Genomic DNA, 9,854 nt, shown 5'->3' with positions numbered 1-9,854 from the left:
CCTTCTATAGTGAAATGTTTCCACACAGGACACTCTCTGGGATTTCTAACCAGAAGGTATTCCCCTTTCTACAGTTACTGACAAGAACCATCACAAGAACCATCACCAAGAACTTTTAATCTTTTATTTACATTCCAAGTGTTTTATCTAGAGAAGAATCAAGCTGTTCTATCACAAACCTTTTATATTCCAAGGCTTTTATCTAGAACACAATCAGCAGGTTCTAACAAGAACCTTTTTATATTCCAAGTGTTTTACCCAGAACTCAACAGTCTCTGGTTTCCTGTCGCTTTGCCAGTCTGTGGTTGAAGAAAGTTGTTCCCCCCCTTGCCCCCTCTCCCCAGACTCAGGAGGCTCAGGCAGGCTGCAGGAACACTGCAGGAACACAAGACGCACTCAACATTGTAAACTGACATTAACAAACGATGATGAAGTTGATCAGCTGTTTATAAGTGATCAGTTGTCTGTTAATGTAAAGTTCAGCCTGTTATCACAATAAAAAGCCCACCACTCTGAAAATATAGACTCTAGAGTTTGAGTTCAGTGACTGTCTGTCTCACTGCCTGTCAGACTCCATTAATATATTGCTCATATAATATACATATGATGCTGATTTCTTGCAACTCATAAACAGACACTGTTATGTGCCACAGTGTCTGTGTGGTGCTGTGCTCTCCTGTGCCCAGGTTCTGCCCCTCCCCCCTTACAGGTTGCAGTGATTGGCATCAGGTGCAGCTGCTCTGCAATCAGGACCTGGTGCTTAAAAACCTGGAGCGTGCAGCCGATCAGGGCCAGTGGGCCATTCAGCAGACTAAAGTCTGCTAGTCTGTAATCTAATCCTGCAGCAGCAGGTTAGCCTATTCGTGGCAGTCGACAAGTGCTTCGCTAGTGCTTTCCGCTAGTGAAGTCACTTGTCTTTGTTTTTCCTGTGCCTTGTTACCTCCATGTTTGGCAAGGGCACTCGTTTGGGCGCCCCCATGTGCTTTGCTAGTCCCGCCAGCTAGCAAAGGCACTCTGCTAGCCTCCCTGGCTAGTATGGACACTTGTCTTTTGTGTGTGTGTGTGTGTATTGTTTAATTTAGTAGGTTAAGTTAACCCTTTAGTTAGTTTAATTTGTTAACTTAAATTGATACACTTTATTTAAAAAAGAACTTTTGTTTACATCTTTGTCTCAGTTCTCCTTCCTTCCTTTTTCTCCCAGGTAAATTTATTTAATGTTGCATCCCTCATCCCCTAGCTCAACTTGGGGTCGTAACAGACACCAACTCATTTGGTGAACATTCTGCATTAATTTGAACTCTAATTAACATGAAACAAGCGAACAAAAAACAACTATTCTGTGCAAGAATAAAAATTTCAAAGGAGGGCACAGTGGCTGTTGTTGTCGGAATAGTGAGTATTCCAACTTAGCATGTTTTCTTGATATGTCGTGGTCATTTTATTATTTAGTAAAGTCAATATATCACACATTTCTCCTTTAAGTCTCAGCTGTAGCATGGCTCTTGCCTCCGCTCTCTTCCTGGATGCAGTGATGCGTCTAGCTTATCTTTACTGCATGTACGAAAGACGACTGCTTTTTTTTTTTTTTTTTTTTTTTGATCATCTCAAGGTCCACTGCTCTTTAATCCAAACCCCACATCTTCATTTTCCAGTGCCTACGAGTGCATTTCTGTCATTGGTGATGTGTGTTTCAGCAATAAAGCCAAAAATATAAAAGATTAAAAGAGAAAAGTTGCAAAGTTTGAAGTTTGGAGCTTCTGGCTACTGCAGCTACATGTGCAGCTGATGCCATAGCAAAGAATTTAATTTGTAATAAATTTGAATTATGCTTTAAATTACGACTTGTAGAGTATTGCAGTTTCACCTAGGGGGCATTGCACAGGCAATCAGACACAAGACAAACTTTATTTAAAAAGTTTCACCCTCTGAAATGATTTCTGGTCGTATTAAAGTAAATACATCACCATTGGAGCAGACGCCCCTGTTCAGCGAGCCCATTAGTTTTGATTGTGAGTTTCATTTTCTATAATATATTCAGTCCATATTCCATCCAGCCCCTCTACTCTGCTGTCTCTGACAGTCTGTATCAGTTGGTGAATGAGCTGCTGCCTCCTTTTTACCAGCAGTGACTCTGATCATTAATATCTGAAAGGAGGAATCTGCAGAGAGGCGTTACTGTATGCTGGACTTTCTAAACTCTAACTTTGTCCTCAGCTGCTGGACTTCCCTCTGCTAAATAACAGTCACCTATCTACTGGACACTAACAAGCGGCTTTGTATACAGTCCTAAAGCAGTCTTTGTTTTTGCTGTTGTTATTCAGAGCAAGAGCGCAAATGAAAAAAGGATAAACGATCTCTGCTAAATTGCATGCCGAGTCTGCTGAAATCTGATTAATGGTCTCTTAACAAGCGCTCCAAGGAGGCTGTGCCACTCCTGTCACCCAGGAATTCAGCGTAAATGAGGGAGTCAAGGGTAAGAGTGACCTTTTCAAATATGCTTGTACATAATGGCCCACACTGACGCTTCGAATCCTGTCCTTAATTCTGGCTGCACACTCTTCTGGGCGCTCACAGACACAAACACGGCGCGAACAAACTTTTCTCACACATCTCCAGGCTCATTCATTTAAATTTGAGCTCTGATTGGACTGAGTGGAGTTTGAAGACAGAAATAACACTCGAGTTAGATTAAAACAAGTAGGCAGAGCCAAATTTCTCTCCCGATTCAAAGAAAACATGGAAGGAGACATTTTACCAGGAACCCACATAACAAAATTGGTCTGGCACGGCGATGGACCACACAGCCCACTAACGCTCGGCCAAAATAGAAATACAGCGATGAATTATGGTCCACAGGTGGTCCAGATCTGTTGCCACATATGGCTCATGAAATAGCCATATCTCAGCCAACTGTAGGACCATAGCTGGCCCTGTTCTGGCCCCGTGCTGGACCAGACAAGTCTCAAGTGATCAGACCTCGTGTTTACTGAATGAAAGAGAGGAGGGGACTGAAAGCGAACAGACGTTCTAAAAAATTCAGAACAGTCCTGAATTTTGAGCAGTTGTCCTGAATCCTGTCCTGCTTGTTCCGAAAATAACTCTTAGGCTAACGTAAAAGATGATAAGAAGAAGCTAAAATGAAATCTGTCTCCATGCTGCACCGAAGTACTTATGTAGGCAATAAGAAACTACACAGAATAAATGTTTTCTGGTTATAACCGAACACATTTTCTTAACAATAACATTTTTAAAAGAGATGTTGTGACATTACAGTGAGTCAAATAAAAGTAAAAAGGGTCAAAGACAGCATTTTTTTTTTTTTATTTAAATGATCCTGACATATTTTAAGAGCTCAAAGGAACAGTTTGAAGTTTTCAGAAATTCTTAAACCGACAAGATTATAACAGGACTAATTAATCAATTAATCATTATGGCTTTTGAGCCAACTAATGAAATGATTAATTGAAAAGATAATTGACCAATTAATCAATGATGAAAATAAACATTAGTTGCGGCCCTAAAAACACAAATTAGCCTCAGTAATTTCATCATATTTTATATTGAGGTGATCAAAAAGTAACAGAAAGTAGTCAAGTTACATTACCTTAATATTCTGATACTTGGATTAGGTTACCAATTACATTTTTGAACAGGTAATTAGTAACTGTATCGTATCTATTGTTGCTTTACACAAGCTTTAAACCAGATGACGACGAGTGCAGCCGTCCCTGCAGGACAAATGACAATCTTAGCTGCTGAAAAGACATTTAAAATGACTGTAACACACCTGTTACCTGTGTGTAATGGTTCATGCATCTTCTAAACAGCCAAGACACTGTGCTTCATATTGTCCTCAGAATATGTAACTGATATGGCTTTGTCTCGGGCCATATGGACCACCTGTGGACTAGACTTCAGTTTTTCTACAATGGGAACTGAAGCCATGGATGCTCTGGCTTTATTAACTGCTGAGATGGTGCAGCGGTAAATCAAAATCAAGATTTTTGGGGTCCTGTACAGTCAAACAGATCAACATGACATCAAACGCTGAAGGATGGTGTTTGAAAAGTGAAGAAATTCACTATAAACTATAAAAGGCATTTAAAGACAGAATCCGTCCTGAGCTGATAGAGGCTGGATGCCTCAGGTGGACTGAGAAACAAGAAGCCCTGTGTTGTGTTCATGTCTCTTCAAGAAAGTTGGAATTTCCACCTGGCGATTGTATGTATCTGCCAACAGTCAGGTTCCATTTTAAAGACTTAAAGACTTTGAAGGCATTTAATAAAAGGTATCAAGTGTATTTTTTGTGAAATGGAAGTTCATGGAATTCAGTCAAGTCAGATTCATTAATCATTATTCTATTTTTATCCTTATTTATATCTTACTTTCACTAGTATTTACTTCCTATGTATTCTATTCACATCTCGTCTTATTTTTATAATTGGGTTTTATTTGTCATTTTATTTTGCCTCAGTTATGGCATTAAATTTCTGTTTTTTGTTCATTCTGTCTTTTTTATGTGAAGCACTTGGTGCATGTAATTACTTTGTTGTAAAGCACTTTACTAATCTTTTCAGGGTACAAAGGTTTTCAGCTGAGTGTTTCTGCCCTCCAAACATCCACTGTCTGCAACCGCTTATTAGAAATAAAAGAGAGGATGGTTGAGAAACTGTCACTCATCCATATGTCTGCTAACACTGCCCTCTGCTGGTGTCAACACAGAGATTCTGCTTCAGCAAATAAATTGAATTTTATCATCCACAGGGGAGACTTTTCCTCCACACTGTTGTGAATGTGACTCTCTGTGATCCCCATGATGCAGAAAATGAAATAAACAAATTAGAGTGTGAAGGAGATCGGCCTGTGACATTCTCAGCCCTAATTGATGCTACGGAGCAATCAGCTGGTAACACCTCTGATGATGGTTTGAAAGCAAAAGTCACAGATTTAAACAGCAAAATGCTTCTTTTTTTGTAGTAACTCTACGTTTTTTTACTAAATTAGCACCTTGTCAGACAGGAAAGATCTGACTTTCTAAAGTCTTTTTAAGTGCGTGTGTGTGAAACATTATTAGACTATTAATACTAACAGCAACAACAGCAATAATAACTTTATTGATAAAGAACCTTTAAAAACAGAGTTTACAAAGTCCTTTGGCAGACAAAGCAAACATAGGATACTCAGTCAGAAAGCAATATAACAACAGAAAGCCAAACAAAGTCAAGACAAAGTTAAGGTATAAATAAATAAATAAAAAGAATTACGGTTGCAAGCAGCATTGAACGGGTCCTTGCAGACCCGTGCCCTTTGGGACATGCGGCGGCTGCAACCCCATCACCGAATGCTGAACGGCCAACAAGGACACCGCAGGAGGGAGTTCAACATCACTTCCTGTCTCCACTAGGTGGCGCTACAGAATAGCCACTAATTATAAGTTATGTTCCACTATATTAAGTGTAGTCCACTCTGTAAAAATCAGATGATGATTGTCACATGAGGCTTACTTCCTGTTGCCAGTAGGTGGTGCAATAAGTGTCACTCCTGACTGGCATGTCAAAACTTGTCGCCATGCTGTCAGTTTTGATCACAAACTTGTCCAAAAGGCACACGCCAGTTCTGAAGTCAATCTGATCTGTTAAAATACAACACGTGGAAAATGCCAAAATTGACCACTTAATTCAAAATGGCCAACTTCCTGTTGGGTTTACGCTATGGACACAATGCATGTGCCTACTGATTTTTGTATGTGTAGATGAAATGTACTGCAGGGGGCTGCTTCACTGAAATATTGTAGGGGGCGCTATGGAGCCGTTTTGAAACACTGAGTAATGCATCCATGATCCCTGGTGGGAATAATTATTGCTGTGAGCGTATAAAGGAATTTAACAATTGCATTTATAGTGACAAGATGTGAAGATGAAGGCTTTGAGAATATGGAAAATTCTGATTTAGGTACCTTGAAAGCATTTGAAAAGAACCTGTGTACTTTTACGGGAACGGGCCGCTTGATTTTTCCCCAAGTCAACATAAAAATGGATAAATCTGCCTTTAGCTTTTATGCACCAAGCTGTTGGAACATGCTACCTGATCAGGTGTGTCACAACACTATCGTCTCTTAAAACATTCCCTTTTAACGTCACCTTTCAGTAGTCTGGTTGTTGGGTCTTAACTTTTATTTATTCCATTGTGTTTTATTTTATTTTATTTACACTCATGTTCCTTTTAGGTCACATCCTTTAGATTTTGCTGGTCAACAGCTCTCACTCTCTGTGCAGGACATTGTGTGTCCACCTGTAATTAAATGTGCTGTAGAAATACAGTCTTGCTTTCCTTCTTGCTAACTTACCACCAACCTTCTAACAGGATTTTTCCAACAGTTAAGCCTTCATGTTTGAACCTTTTACGCAGACATTTGCTCGTCACTGCAGAGAAGCACAGGTGTGACTAATTTCCTTAATCAGGGCTCAGTTCCATTAATTGTCCCAGTTACGCCTCCCAGTCATCCAACATGCCCGTCTTTATCAGTGTTACCGATCACACCTGTGGTCTTCCTGCTGTGACTTGTCAAACATTCAAAGGTCTTTTGGACCCCGAGGACAGAGGACGGTCTTATTCTCCCGTCTACCTGTTGCATGTATGTTCTTGTTAAATGTTTTCATGCCAATTTGTAAATGTCAAAGAATTCCTGCAGGTCATATTTGTGGATTAGTGGCTGCACCACCTCACAGACAGGAAACTAATAACATTTTCTGCAGTTTGTATTGATTTTATCAGTGACATTTATCACCTTATAAAGTTGATTTAGCATGTTATTCATCAAATAGACACAACAGACACAAATAGAGCAACATAATCATTCATTTGGATTCATGTTTCGGACTACTTGATGAATCTAAGTCAAATATTCACTCTTACTTTTTCTCTGTTTTGCTCTCCATTAACTCCTGAGAGAAATATGTCTCTTTACCTGCTAAATGCAGCACTCTATGTTCACCATCTAGTCACCAGTGTTTCCTGCCTCCTTTGTTACTGGGCTGTGTGCTCTGGAGAAAGATCAAGAGCAGGCAGGCCACCATGAATGGATGAGCCAAACTGTGCACCGCAGGAGCCACATCGGCCCCCTCACCAGCTACACGCTCTCCTCGTTACTGTCCATGCTCTGGTTCTAAAAATCAAGATGGCAACCGCCACAAAAACAAACTTGAGGATTCAAACCGGTTGCAGCAGTTTAGTGTTTAGTGTAAATTTAAAGAGAAGGTTACTAAACATAGCCATAAGATTTTTTTATTAAGTCAGATTATTTATAGGCGTGCATGTTCACATTCAACAAATGCTGGTTTTCTTTTATTTACAGGCAGAGAATCCAGAGTCCAGCAGTGTGGGAATGTTTGGCATCAAAACTGAGTGCCTGAGGTCTTGTGGCTCCGTGCCTGGTGATGTTTTGGAGCTTCCTGCTTTTGGCCATATGTGCGTTAGAAAGGGTTGTTATTGGAGAGGTAATTCAGATTTTGGCTGCCCTTTATAGCAAAAAATAACCACAGTCTATCTTTGGGGGATTGATACTGTATTTTCTTTTAGTTCGTACTATCTTTAAAACACTCCCAGTTTATAGACGGTGCAGGAACAGTGATAACACATTTGGCTCATGAACGAGTCTCTGGCTTGATGCCATTTCCTGCTATCTTTGTGGGAATTATGAGAATTTCCAACAGGCTGTGATTTTGAATATTAATCTCTCCACGCCTGCTGGTTTTCACCACACGTCCGAGCCACATTGGGATTTTAAAAATAACACTCAAAGGCTAATGAAAAGTGGGTTTCACCAACGAATCTTGGTCCAATATTGGAGGCAAACAGACAACAGATAACGTCAGCATCCTAATGTCCTTCCTGTCTACTTCCTCTCTACCTCCTCCCTCTTTAAACCCGAAGCTCCGGCGTACTGTATTGTCTGCACTGATGTAAGTGGTTGATTTGTAGTCAGGTGCTGTGCTCTGAAATTACACTTCAGTTCAGCACAGTATGTATTTTCATCACTCAGCTCTGCTTGGACAGTCTTTAACTGCTCCTGCACGTCTTGTACATTCACAGTACATTGTGTACTGCTACTTACTTTGGTCCTCCGAGGATTCTCCTGTTATAGAGTGCATAGATTTTGGCTCAATGGTCAGGTCTGTTGCAAAACAGCAAGACGGTCCTGGATTCGAATTCCAGATGGGGCAGGGCCTTTCTGTGTGTAGCTTGCATGCCTTCCCTGTGCTTGCATGGGTTTGTTAGAGTTTATTCTCCTGTCTCCAGGCTTTGAACTGGAGTTGGTTGCACAGTGACTGCCCACAGCTTCTAAAACGTAGGCAGTGTTGGGCAGTAGTTAACTAAATGTAATGAAACCATTATTTTTGTATAGTTAAAGAGATGGCTCAGATTATTTGAAGTGGAGTTGTGTGAGGTACTTATTGACAGTCAGTGTATTACCCACAGACAATGGAGATCAGTTTTAGAAACAGCAGGTATAGGAAGCTAAGCAATGTACTGCTGTGGACAGGGTCAGAAATAAAACCTGTTTTAGTGTCAGTTTATGCTGTATTGTACACTAAATTTAGAATATTTTCACCTTGTTGTCAGACAGCCTTTTCTGATGGGAAACTGCCTTTATATAAACCAGATATTGTGTTCTCCAAGCCAACCAAACTCCATTGGCAAAACCAGCAATTTTACATCCCAGAGCATGGGAGTTGCTGGTTTGCTTCTGTTATTCTCTGACTTCAGGCTAGTTGGCATTCACCAGAGTTGCACAAGAACATACATTTAAAGGCAGCAGTAGACCAACAACACTCGTGTTCTGTGGGGTAAAATGACTGATTTTGCCAGTGGAGTCTGGTTGGTTTAGAGAGAGGAATATTTGAGGTTCAAGACGTTTATTGTCACACCGGTTATGCAAATACATTTGTGTGAATGACTTTGGCTGGAATTCTCAACTCAACATGGATAAACCTCTCAAATCTTTGTACTATATATCCTTATAATTTCCTATCACATGTACATTATCGGTTTAATCATTTTTACAAAGTAGTTGGGATTAAGTTAAAGGTACGAGGAACCTTCAAATTTTGTTATTGGAGGTGTCGGGATAAAAGCAGTAATGTTCCCACTGTAATAATCAAATGATATCATGTCAAAAATAAAATTATCTAAACAAAAATCTCCTCCTGCTTCCTTTCAACTGGCTACCACACTGCTCACTGTAACTTAGGCTGGGAAAATGTAAACACAGGCTCATTTCGTCTGATTTCAAGGAGAAACCGACCCTTTGGCAGCCATTAAAAATAACTATATAGAAATAGCCAGTGGTTTTGTTTGCTTATGTAGGTCATATGAAGGCATCGGTACTACACTGAGCCTGTTTCATAACCAGTTAAAAACTCCTTGTAGTACGTTTAACCAAACTAGATGTGGCCCTGGGGGAACTTTGTTGTAATTGGTAGCCTGCAAAGCTGTGCTCTCATAGTTTTTTCCCCAACACTGGGTTAAATATTTGCTTAACTTAAAAGTAAACACCCAGAATCAGCTGATCAGCTGAAAGCAGGAAAGAGAGTAAGAGCGAGAGTTGTGAATGAATGAGGTGTAAAGATAGTCTTGCTGAAGTAAACAGTTACTTTCTTAGGGACTATTTTCAGCGGTGGATTAATAAAAATGTGGCGCTCCACTGAGGATTTACAGCAGCAGGGATTCAGTTAAATTAAACTTGAGTGGCTGTATTTATAGTAATAAAGGAACAAGTCATCCAGTGCAACAAAGTGGTGGATTTCTGTGTTTTTAATAGTTTTTCCACAACAGTGGAGACACAGAGGAATGAG

This window comes from Lutjanus erythropterus, chromosome 11, assembly GCF_056507025.1.
Source record: "Lutjanus erythropterus isolate fLutEry1 chromosome 11, fLutEry1.hap2, whole genome shotgun sequence".
Lineage (NCBI taxonomy): Eukaryota > Metazoa > Chordata > Actinopteri > Lutjaniformes > Lutjanidae > Lutjanus > Lutjanus erythropterus.
Note: the sequence above shows the minus strand (reverse complement) of the source record.